Source organism: Akebia trifoliata, chromosome 15 (assembly GCF_017979445.1).
Source record: "Akebia trifoliata isolate Shusen 1 chromosome 15, ASM1797944v1, whole genome shotgun sequence".
Classification (NCBI taxonomy): Eukaryota; Viridiplantae; Streptophyta; class Magnoliopsida; order Ranunculales; family Lardizabalaceae; genus Akebia; species Akebia trifoliata.
In genome coordinates this window covers 25,231,006-25,243,901 of record NC_141389.1, presented here as the reverse complement: position 1 = coordinate 25,243,901, position 12,896 = coordinate 25,231,006, and the positions used below count along the sequence as shown (strand labels likewise).

Sequence of the window (12,896 nt, the reverse complement as noted above, 5' to 3'; positions counted from 1 at the left end):
TGAGAAGGAGAGAGAAAGAGACTCTAGGGGGAAGAAATTAATTTGAAAAGATTTGGATGCCCAAAACAATGGATTTCTCTCCCTTTTATAGGCTTCCCAAAGCAACCTCACTCTCTTCGTGGGTGAGTTTTTTGAGAGAAAAAAAGGAGATGATGGAAGTTGATTTGTGTTGTAGGAGGAAGTTGAAGAAGAAAATGTAGAGAGAAGGTATGGAAAAAAAAAACGTGTGGGGGGGAAGGGTTTATGAATGAGAGAGTTGGGGATGAAATGTTAGAAGGTCTAATTGGGGGCCACGTATGAGGGAAACGTGAGAGCGGAGAGCTGTTTTGTGTATTTGTGCTTGTGCGTGTGAGATGAGTGGGATTGGTAGTTGGAGTATTGTAAGGTGGGGGGCCACGTGTAAGGAGGTAAAGGTGTAGTTGGTTGGGATAAAGTAAGTTGTGTTAGGGTAAGATGAATTGTTTTGTATTTAGTCGAATCAGGTTTGGGTTTTGGATTTGTTTTGTTATTTTTTAATACCACTTAATTAGGTCTTAAGGGTATTTTCATCACTTTACCTATGTCGAGGGATTTTAGACATATGACTTAGGTTCTTATTTTTTATTTACCATGATAAGTTAATGTGATGATTTTTTGTAGGGAAGGGTGGTCGCTTAGCAAAAGCTCTCTCTCAATTATCCTTTTTTTTTATTATTTTCTTTCTATCATCTCTCGGATACATGTAGCTTTAGTTCATTTTAGGACTTGGGGAATTTTATACTCATCTCGGAGTATTTATAATAATGTAAACTCATTTCAGAATTCTTGGACAATTATCATGACGAGTCGGTGAATCAGACGAAAGTAAAAAAATAGAGTGTCTACAATGTATTTTAAAAGAAAATTTTATTTTTTTATGACTTCAATACTAGATAAATTCCCTTGAAATACTTAAAATATATATATTATAGTTGTGATACAAACACTAAAATCAAAAGTTACATCAAAATCTACAAAACTTTAGTATTCTAACTTCATTTGTTATTTATTGTCATAAATCGTCTAAATAAATCAAAAAATATACCTAAATGTTTAAAATTAAGAATGTATCAGTCAACATTTACCATTCACATTTAAAAAAATTATCGAAAATTGATTATAATCACTAGTAAAAAACCTAAGTATATGAAGAAAATGAGAAAAGGATGGTATGGGTACTCCAAAAAATTTATAAAGAGAGATGAGTTTGATGGACGGTTTAGATATAAAAAGTTTACTAAATAAACTATCAAGACACCACTCAAAAGTTAAGAATTATTTAGTAGAAATCCCTCCCATTAGATTTTTATTTTTAAATTTGGGAGTTCGACTTATGTCCATTTTCAACACCTTGAATCAAGTTTTTTTTTCTTTTTTTTTTTTAAACGGAGATGTACGGACTTACGTTCAACTAGGATGGTGCAGATGAGATAGGGCCGAAACCAAGGCATATGGGACCCTCCCTCAGGCTCGTGCAACACTCATACATCACACGCACCAACTAAGTAAAGGAACACCCTCGGAGGTTGTCCCAAGAAAATATTGCTTATCTTGGGTATTGAGACACAACCTACAGACACTCTCACTGCTTATTGGATTTGAAATTTCCATTGAACCACCCCCTCAGTGTTAGTTGAATAAAGTTATATATATTTGGGTTGGGTTATTTTGACAAAATCCTATACAACAATCTAGATCAATTTTTGTCTTATATGATTAAGTTTTGGAATGGACTGATTTTTTGTGATGATGATCTCTATAGTCAATAGATCATTTTTGCAAAAAATCAACCAATTCTGAAATTTTTAACCCCATGAAAAATGATTACAAACTAACAGTTAAAAATTGACGATTCACTATTCTTCAACTCATAAATTAGGGTTAGAAATTTCATAATTGACTAATTTTTTGTGAGAATGATTTTCTCGCTATAGCTATCATCCTCCCAAAAAATGAGTTCATTCCGAAATTTTTAACTCCTATAAGATATGCTTTGTTTAGAATATTGTTTAGAATTTTATCAAAAGAATACTATCTTTATATATATATAATTTTTTCATAAAATCTAGAGGACTAGGGTTTTGGAGATTGTTAATGTGGTAATCCATGTTGGCTGAACGATCTGTAGTAAGATTTGATCCTATTAAAGTAATCAGGCAATCTTGACACTTACATATGAACACTTACCTCGTGCGTGGAACTAGCGTCATTCGAGGTACGAGTGTCATGTCACGGAAGCAGTGTGGGCCTCATGAAAAGTATGTCACAGGTTAATTAGGTACAGATTTCTGCATCTTGGCAAAAGACAAAAAACTGAAAGAAAAGTGTCTTTTACGAGCAAACCTCGAACCCAATTCTTCAAGAGAAAACCTTTTCTTACAATGATATTGACGAAGAAAGTCTTGTTAAGTCTCATCCACCGTCAAAAGACTTCGAGATGTGTAAAATAAGACTTTGAAATTTATTATAAATCTTGAGGGTTTGTTTCACGAATCTCAATGTCTATTTTTATGGTTAATGAGGTTTAGTAAGATCTATTTTCCTCACTATCATTGTAAGGCTAATTAGACTCATTCTTCAAACTTTACTTTAAGGGAATTTATGTCGTGTTCATACTAACCAAATTTGGATTTGACGATTATTAAGTTCAGTTCATTTCGCATAATTTGGCTAAGTTCGAGAAAATTCTCGACATTTTAAGGTTGAAGAAGATTAAATTTTAAGGTTGAAGGTTAAAATATGTAACAGACTCTGATTATTTAATAAATCGGCAATTGATCCATTTAATGGACTGATTCATTATTGAAGAATTTTATGACTTTTTTTTAAATGCTCGGAGAATTTGTGGCTATGCTTGGTTCAAGATAAGCCGACTAAAAGATTCAAAGGAAAGAAAAGTAAAAAAGAAACCAACTGGCAGAGGTTTCAGGACTAAGGTTTACATTACTCTGAATTTTCTTCATATATGGTCAAAACTTAATCTCCTTAAAAAGACAGTAAAACAAACATCCTTCTCTATCTCTTCACCTCTCACAACATCCAACCAATCTTGTTCTCACAATGGCTCATGCACTTCTATCCTTTCTTTCTCTCTTTCTCCTTCCTACTCTTATAAGTTCCATCTCCTTATGTGGAGAACCTTGTCGAAACCTAAACGATTGCTCGGGCCAACTCATTTGCATCAGTGGCAAATGCAACGATGATCCCACTATGGGGACACACAATTGCTCTTCTGATTCTCCTTCTGCTGGTGGATGCAAACCGTCGGGCATAGTTTCTTGCCAAGGCCAAAATTTCTCAACTTACTCTTGCTCGCCCCCAATCACGTCCTCCACACATGCCCGTCTTACGAATAATGATTTTAGCAAAGGAGGCAATGGTGGGGGTCCTTCCGAGTGCGATGGTAGTTACCATGCTAACACCGAACATATCATTGCCCTATCGACTGGATGGTATGCAGGTGGCACCCTGTGTGAGAAGTTGATCTATATAATAGCTGACAATGGAAGGAGTACAACTGCGAAGGTAGTCGATGAGTGTGACTCAAGGAATGCATGCGATGCAGAGCATGGGTACCAAGGTCCATGCGCTTTCGACGTCATTAATGCTTCCAATGCTGTGTGGGACGCATTGGGGCTTAGCACAGATTTAGATGTGGTGAATGTCACATGGTCGATGATGGGATCCGAAGATCTTTTTTATTTTTCTTGTCTTTAAAGATATATTGTCTTTGATATGTTACTTATATATAGGCCTGTTTCACTAGATGGTACTTGAAATAAAGGAAGAGATTAGATTTAGTAGTGGTATGAGAGAAGTGAGGTGAAGATAAAATCTTGTATTTCAAAGTGGTGATATAACCCTAGAATTTGATCATAAATGAGAGATTAATTAAAATGACCAAATTCTCTCATCCTCAACTTCTTGTCCAAATCCCTTTAGTTTTTTCTTAGAGATCCATTGTCTTCAGTTTCTAATATAAAGATTTTACCTTCATTTTCACACTGAAGAGTCTACTTCCTTCAACATTAAAATCTTAAGAAATAGATAGGTTTTTTGAGGAGTTGAACTATTTGCTTTTAAGAAGAATTTTAATTGGAAGAGTTTGAAGCTGATGAAGAAGTTCATGGGTTTCAAATTCCTTGATAAAATGGTGGTGGGAAAAATGAAAATTGAAAATCCACCATTTTGATTGCACCTGGAAAGATACCTGAACGAAAACCAAAAAAGAGAAGGGAGAGAGTTAACGGTAGCAGAGGATAGAGGCGGAGGGAGGAGGAAGAAGAAGAAAAGAGAGAAAAAAAAGAAAATAGAGATAAAGATAAGAAGGTTGGATTTCATTTTTTCATGGGATTACATGAGAAAATGAAATCGATCACTTGACTGAATTGTTATATGACGGTAAATTTCCATTTTCTGTGTGATTTCACATGGAAAATGAAAATTCCACCCATTTTCATGCCATTTTCCATGGATAATCAAACACACCAATGGAGTTCTAAGTTGAAGAGATCCCATTTTTCCATGAACCCATGTGAGAAAATGAAATCGATTGCTTGACTGAATTATTATGTGGTAGATTTCCATTTTCTGTGTGATTTCACGTGGAAAATGGAAATTCTACCCATTTTCATTCCATTTTCCAAACACACCATGGGAGCTCTAAGGTGAAGAGATCCCATTTCTAACCATTGACTATGGATAAGGCCCTCCAGGTTTTGGTAAATATTTGAGATACCCTCATGTGCTTTCAAATTGATGACATACCCCTTGACCGTGGTCTTTTTTGAGATACTTATAAAAATTGACCAAGATACCATCTTCTGCAATTGGATCCAAAAATCCAATATCTTTAACCTCTTCAATTTTTATCTATTTGGCCACACTCAAGACTTAAGAAGGGTGTTTGGGAAAAATATATACATATGTTTGATCGCAAATGGAAAATGGGATGGAAAAAGAATTTCCTTGTACAATTCGTCTTTTTTGAATTCATGATTTGCCAGGTTCTCTTGCATGTTGGTCCCATTAATTTTTTAGGGTGAGTCACCTTGAAATCCAATCAAAATGAGTCAACTCAGTCAAATTTGAAGTTGACGAGATGAGTACCTTTAAATTATGCTAAAAACCAACTCTCCTTTTGATATTTTTCTAGGTGCAATCAAATGAAGCACACAAAAGCATTGGGTACAATGGCCAAGGCATCTCTCCAAAAAGGGAATAGTGATGAGTACAAGCTCCCTTATTGATCACTTTTACAAGGATTTTTCCTTGCTTACATGATGTGTGGTTTGTGGGGTATTGCATATACCGGAGGGATTTGGACGAGATATATATGGTATTCCAAGAGACCAGTTGTCTCGCTCCTGCTAGTTGGACCTATGGGTCCGGAATCCTATCATAAATCAAATGGTGGAATTCATTTTCTCACAATATTCATTTTCCCAAAGAATTCATATTCCTTTAACGATAAATTTCATACAATCAAAGATACCATTAAGGGGTTTCGGCAAGAGATTGAGAAAGTGGGCCTGACGGACACATGGAAAATATTAAGAGTTAGTGGAATCCAATCAACAGATGAGAGATTCCAGCCAAGACCCTCACGAGCCAATTCCCCTGAGTCTGAAATGACACTTAACTAGAATGACACGTGGCAGCGTTAAGCCACTCGAACAAGAATGGCTGAGTGACCTTGGTAATTAAGGAATGCTCTAGAATTGATAAGGGGTCAATGCAAATTCAAACAAAAGAGTTTCATAATCGGTTAGAATTCTAATTACAATAATATTTCTAGATCAGTATGAAGAAAATAAGAAATTAAGAGTTATAATTCAAAAAGGAATGAAGAGGACTACGATTGAAAGACCCTAATTCTTTAAAAGATAAGGATCAATTGCAAGATTTTCAATAGAAGCTACCTAAAGAGATTAAAACTCTCTTTTTTCTATAAATACAAGAAAAATCACATAAGTAAAAGACTTTTGGATTCATTTTCTCACTAACCCTTTGATTATTCTTGTTAACTTAATCGTCAGAGGGTCTTAATCTGGAAAAAAATTTCATAGTTGAGACTTTTTACAAGAATAAGAGGGGGATTATCTTCTAGATGCGAGTTTGGGAGTGAGGTAATTTTTTTAGAGAGCTGCTATTGGCACCCCAAGTTTTATTTATTACACTCCTATTAAAAATATAGAAAATAAGTAAATTATTGTGAATAAGTAAAAGTTGGGGTGCCAATAGAAACTCTCTTTATTTCTTTATTTTTTATTTGTTACATTACTAATCCTTGGGTATAAGATTTTGTATGAGACTAATCATAATTGTAATAACTACCGAAATTGTTTGATGGAGTGTTATAATGTTGAGATAATAATTTGGAGTCAAATTTTTGGTAATGTTTGAATGGTATGTTTTAATCTTTAATTGGGGTGTGAAATAATTTAAGAAATTGGGGTGTAATAGGTAAAAGTTGGGGTATGGGTTGAGTTTTGTAACTATGGTTCTTAATATAGTGGGCTCAAATGGTGCTCAAGTAACATTAGGAAAAGATCTTAGGACGTGTTTGATTGCAGAGATAATATTACTTGGCAAATCATTTGCTAGATAATTGATAATTGATTTTCACAAAAATTTATTTTTGTTGCTAGAGTTGCATAAAAAAAATAAACCTAAAAAATATTTTTTTTTTACTTCAAGTTTTGTGATAACTATATAAAAATCACAATAAAATCATTCTTTTGTGAAAAAATTGACCTTTTATACCCCAATTTCTTAATCTTTTAGAGAGATACTATTGACACCTCAAATTTTAATTTTTACATCCCAATTTCTTAAATTATTTATCAAACCCAAATTAAATATTAAAATACACTCTTCAAAAATTACAAAGGTGTGGCACAAATTATAATCTCAACATCATAACACTCATTCAAACAATTTTATTAGTTCTATACAATTATGATTAAGTTCATCTAAAAGTCTTTAAAATAAATAAATACATAAATAACAATCTAACAAAAACCTGAGAGAGTTTCTATTGGCACCACAACTTTTATTTATGATTTTTTATTAGTGTAATCAATAAAAGTTGGGGTGCCAACAGTAGCACTCTATTTTTATTTACAAAATAAATATTGAAATAATTTAAAATTAATTATTTAATCAAATATTAAAAAATGATTGACAAAGCTAATTTTAATTTTTTTTATTATAAAATAATGAATTTTTAACAATTTAAATATTTATTTTACAAATAAAACTTAATTTTTAACAATTTAAAATAATTCATTATTTTAAAATTTTAATGTTACGTGAGATGGCAAATCATTTTCCTAGAGGGGAGGGGTAAGAAAATGATTTGTCGCTAACAAAGGAAAATCGAGTTTAGTGGCAAATCATTTTCCCCATAATTTTTTAATTTTTGACGCACCAAACACTTAAAAACAATAATTTTCCCTGAAATTGTAATTTCCACCTGATTTTCTATGCAATCAAATGTACCCTTAGCTCTAATAATACTGTAATCATAAAACTTCCAAGACTGCATCAGATCCTTAGCCGTCCATTTTCAAACCATTGATCAGGCTAAAAAAAAAATTGTTCATTTTTTTTTATAGCTACTATTATCACACCAACTTTTACTAATGCCACACCAATTCCTATTATAAATCACCAAACAATTGCGCACGTTTGGTGTGGCATTAGCAAAAGTTGATGTTGCAATGGTAACTCTCCTTTTAGACTGACGAAGAAGACCATGAATCATAGACGACCTGAGTTGTGAATTTTTTTTTCCCAACTGTGGAAAAAGAGCTACAGAGAAAACTTGCTACAAATCTTCTCTCCTCAATGGAAGATTTGGGGCCGATTTTTATTCCAATCTCTATCAAAAACAGAATACTCTACATTAAGCATTATAAAATGGCATGGAACTTTGAATAATGGCTAAGCGTAAACCGTATTTTCATTCAATATGTTAGTGTGTGGAGGCATGATGAGTTCATGACGACCTGGTCTAGACTTTGGAAAGGCTTAACTTTGCACCAAACCCACCAATTTGATGTTATTGGAACAAATGGAAAGTGAATAGGCCACGTTAATTTCGGTCCAATGTCTAGTCAATAGAAACTTTAGTAACAAAATGAGATTTTTCTAAGAAATGAGCAGAAAAGATTCTCATTTTCTGGTTGAAGTTTCTTTTTTTTTTTTTTTTTTTTTTTGGGATAACGAAGGGGCTTGCGTGTACCAGACTAGTTCCTACGCCCCACACTCAGGCTATACCCCAATACGTGGAGCGGTGCGTGGCCACCAAGGTTTTTTATGGATAGTGGGATTTAAAGTTGAGACTATAGAAAGAGCAAATTTCTTGACCCCAAGTTACTACCATTCAGCCACCCTCTTGGTGGTTGGTAGAAGTTTCTATTCACTTTCTATTTGGTCCACTAACATCAACATCAAATTGGTGGGTTTGGTGCAAAGTTGTTAAGCCTTTTCAAGGTCTAGACCATTTTATAATATGCTTTGGTAGAGTATTCTGTTTTTGGTAGAGATTGGAATATAAAAAACAAATCAAAGAATGATGTTAATTTTCACCGATTTTTTTTTTCTTTTTAATCTTGAGTTTGGGAGCTCTATGGAAGTTTGGGAGCTGTCCATTTTAAAAACCTTAGATCAAACTCAAAAGAAAATTAATTTTTTTTTAATATTTTTCTATTGGATTTAAATATTTTCATGAAATCTAAAGACCATGGTGTTGGATTGCCAATATGATAATCCATTTGAGCTTAAAAACCTTTAGTAAGATTTAAAAATCTTATTAAGTTTGTAAGGAAAGTGTTTTTCCTCCCAATACAGTCAATAGCAAATGTAAGCTGTCGTGTGGTCGTACATGAAAAGAATGTATGAAAGTGTGACGTCAATACATTCTGTCAACTAGAGTTAGGTGTAGCTCACCCCGGAGTTACCCAGGAGCACCCATATAACATTATGTAAGGCTCACATATAAAGTCATGTCTACCTCATGCTAGGACATGTATGTTAGTTTAGTGGCATTTTAATAATAAGGGAGTATGACCAGTCTCTACTTTTAATGTTTCCTTCTGAAAACCTAAGAAAGGTCTAACATGCACCTTGTAAGAAGGGTGTCTAGTGCTTTCCAATCCCCGACCTACACCTACGTTGACTTCATGCCCTCATGCCAAACTACGTGGAGTCCCACGTGTCATAGATCATCAGTTGCTTGCAACACACCTATTTGTTTTTGTAACGTGTTACACCGTGTAATTAATATTATATCAATAAACTTACTTCCGGACTTTGCCTCTTATCTTGTTTACTAATTACGTTTGTGGTGTAAAATCATTTTTACAGGCTTGCTTGTGGATTAGCACTCCCTTGCGACGCACGACCTCATTTCGAAAGAACACGGACGTGACAGTTGGTATCTAAACCACGTTGGTTATAAGTTCAAGTTAATTTCATCATCAAGCTCTTCCCCTAGTTCCATTTAGTTCACACAAACAATGTTAAGACGAAAGAAAAGTACCGCAAACCAACCCATTCCAACCATATCACCACGACGTAATAACAAGGAACGTATTGAGCTACTCGAATAAAAGATGACCCAACTATCAGGTCTCGTTGATGGTATTGCACAACTAGATAATCGCCAGAACACGCTGGAAGAGGAATCGGTGACAATCAGTGCTAGACTAGTTGACCTCGAGGAAAATACCCGAGGATCCCTAGCCAACTTACAAGAACAGATCACAGAGCTCACTACGAAGGTAGGTCTCCTGTCAGAGCCATCGATAATGAACGACCTACCAATAGTAAAACTCCTCCCTCACACCTGCGAGTCCCCCAGCCATGCACCTTTAATGGTGTTCACGATACGAAAAAACTCGAGAATTTCTTATTTGACATGGAGCAGTACTGCTCGTCCGGATTCCGAAAAGGTAAAGGTCATAACAGCTACTATGTATCTTACAGGAGATGTCAAACTATGGTGACGAACAAAATATACCGAGATGGAAAGTGTCTAATGTTTCATCGATACATGGGATGATCTTAAACGAAAGTTGAAACATCAGTTTCTACCAGAGAATGTGGAATTCATTGCCCTTAGAAAGTTGAGGAAACTCCACCAAACAGATACAGTGCACGACCACGTCAAGCAATTTTCCTCATTGATACTTGATATTCGTGACATGTTAGAAAAAAACAAACTGTTCTCATTCCAAGAATGGCCCAAGCCTTGGGTTCAAACCGAACTACAAAGGTAATGTGTGCAAGATCTCGCGTCTATAATTGTCGTAGCCGAACGGTTGACTGATTATACTCCCACGAATGGGAGCAAATAGAGTGCACACCCTCACTCGAAGGGGTACTCCCAACAACATGAGTACACTAAGAAGTCTTCAAATGGTAAGAAATTGGACGGCACAAACATAGTTCAAGTCAGGGATCCCAACGAAATTCCTCCCCTTCAAAGAGCAGAAGTACCTTGTCTGCCAAGCACCGCCACAAGTTTAAGTGCATGATATGTGATAGTCTCACAAGACGTTCAAGTGCCCACAACGGAGTAAGTTAAATGCATTATTAACCTCCCAAAGTGACCCCAATCACGAGAGTACAAGTGGGCGAGATGATGAAGATTCTCCTCACATGGGAACTAAGTATTTATTAAATGCAATGAAGCAGATCTCTAAAACTCAGAAAAATCGTCAATGGAAGTGTCTTATATATGTTGACATCAAAATTGGTGGCAAGACCATCTAGGCAATGGTTGATATAGGAGTTACACACAACTTCATTTCCCTCGCAGAGGCGAAGCATCTCAATATACGGCTCGAGAAAGGTTCAGGCTGCATGAAAGTTGTTAACTCTTAGGCCACTCATATCCAAGGGTCGGGCAAGTCAGTGTCTGTCAAAATAGGCACATGGAAGGGTAAGCTTGATTTACTCTCAATTCCACTCGATGAATTCAAAGTTATCATTGGGATTGATTTCTTGCGACAGAACAAGATTGTACCAATGTCATTCGCTAACCTATTGGGTATGCTAGGTGAATGTCCAAGCTTTATTCTTGTCTCCACCAATAAGAAAGAGGAAATGATGATTTCTGTCCTTCAATTGAAAAAAAAGGTTGAAGAAAAGTGAGCAAACGTACATTGTTACCTTACGAGTTGAACCTGATGATCAGGACCATAATTCAACTCTCACTCAGGTTACACAGGTATTGACAGAATTTAATGATGTGATGCCGAATGAACTTCAAAAGGTCATACCACCTCATAGGCCGATTGATCATCAGAATGAACCGCTACCTGGTACCATACCTCCTACGAAGGGGTCTTACAAAATGAATCCTCTAAAACTAGCTAAGTTATGTAAGCAACATTATGGGTTATTACAACGTCGTGTTGATTATCGAGCGTCAAACAAAATCACCATCAAGAATAAGTATCTTAGCTAACGAATTGTTGACTTATTTGATAAACTTGGGACAGTTAAGTACTCTTCAAAGTTGGGTTGGGTTTAAAATTAGGTTATTGTCAAGTTCAGGTTGCAGATAAAGACTCTCAGTTACTTCACAAAAATGTCATCAAGTATTGGGGTGTGCCCAAAAGTATTGTCAATAATAGAAATTCAAGATTCACAAGGAAGTTATGGGACAAACTGTGTAGATTACTTGGGTTTTAGCTTGACTTTTCAACCAGTGGACATCTTCAAACAGATTGGCAAACGGAGAGATTCAATTCCATGTTGGAGTATTTGAGACATCTTGCCAATGCCAACCACATGAATTGGGCGAATCTTCTTGATGTCGCGCAGTTCAATTTCAACCTTTAGAAGAGTTCAATTTCAATCTTTTGAAATTATCACAGGCCAACAACATTTAACTCCTCATACTGTTATTTCAGGCTATCAAAGACAGAGTCCAAGGACGTACAAGTTTGCTAAGCTTTGATTACCGTACAAATTACGCAACATTCACCTTGTCTTTCATGCAAAAAGTTTCAAACCGTACCATGCAGATCCTACGCGCAGTATTCCAACACGTATATCTTCTGATTCAGTTATTCAGCCAAAACGAGTTGTCGACCAAGTTCTCGAAAGCATCAAGTCAACAGCAGTTCAAGCCAACAACAACACGTGTCATCACATAGAAAAACATGTTAAAATGTAAAACTACATAGAAGAGTGCAGATAATCTACTACCTTTCAAGTAGAAGATTAAAGAGTTTGTCAGAACAATGCGACGAGAACGTCTGTAAAATAGGTGAAGGAGACTGTGATGGCCATACATTCTGTCACCTAAAGTTAGGTATATCTCACCCCGAAGTCACCCAGGAACACTCATGTAACATAATGTAAGGCTCACATATGAAGCCATGTCAACCCCGTGCCAGGGCATATCTATTAGTTTAGTGAAATTTTAATATTAAGGGATAATGACCAGCTTCTACTTTTGATGTTTCCTTTTGGAAACCTAGGAAAAGTTTAGCATACACTTTGTAGGAAGGGTGTTTAGTGCTTCCCAATCCTTGACCTACACCCATGTTAACTTCAAGCCCTCGCGCCAAGTTACATGGAATCTCGCGTGTCATAGATAATCAATTGCTTATAACACACCTATGCCAAATAAAGAGAACACTTCTATTGCAACACCAACTTTTGCTAATGCCACCCCCAAGATGCGTGCTAATTCTCTTATGATTTACATATGAATTGGGGTGGCATTAGCGAAAGCTGGTGTAGCGATAGATACGCAATCCCTCCCCCCCCCGGTTCCTCCCTCTCTCTTTCATCACTTTTCACATAACCAAGCATTCAGACTTAGAGTTCTAACTAATCAAAGAATTATTCAAGAG

General features: G+C 35.6%; 1 pseudogene; it reads left to right on the top strand.

Annotated features, from left to right (window-relative positions):
• Positions 1 to 2,964: 2,964 nt before the first annotated feature.
• Positions 2,965 to 4,020, top strand: LOC147384775 (kiwellin pseudogene; annotated as a pseudogene).
• The last annotated feature ends 8,876 nt before the right edge of the window (positions 4,021 to 12,896 follow it).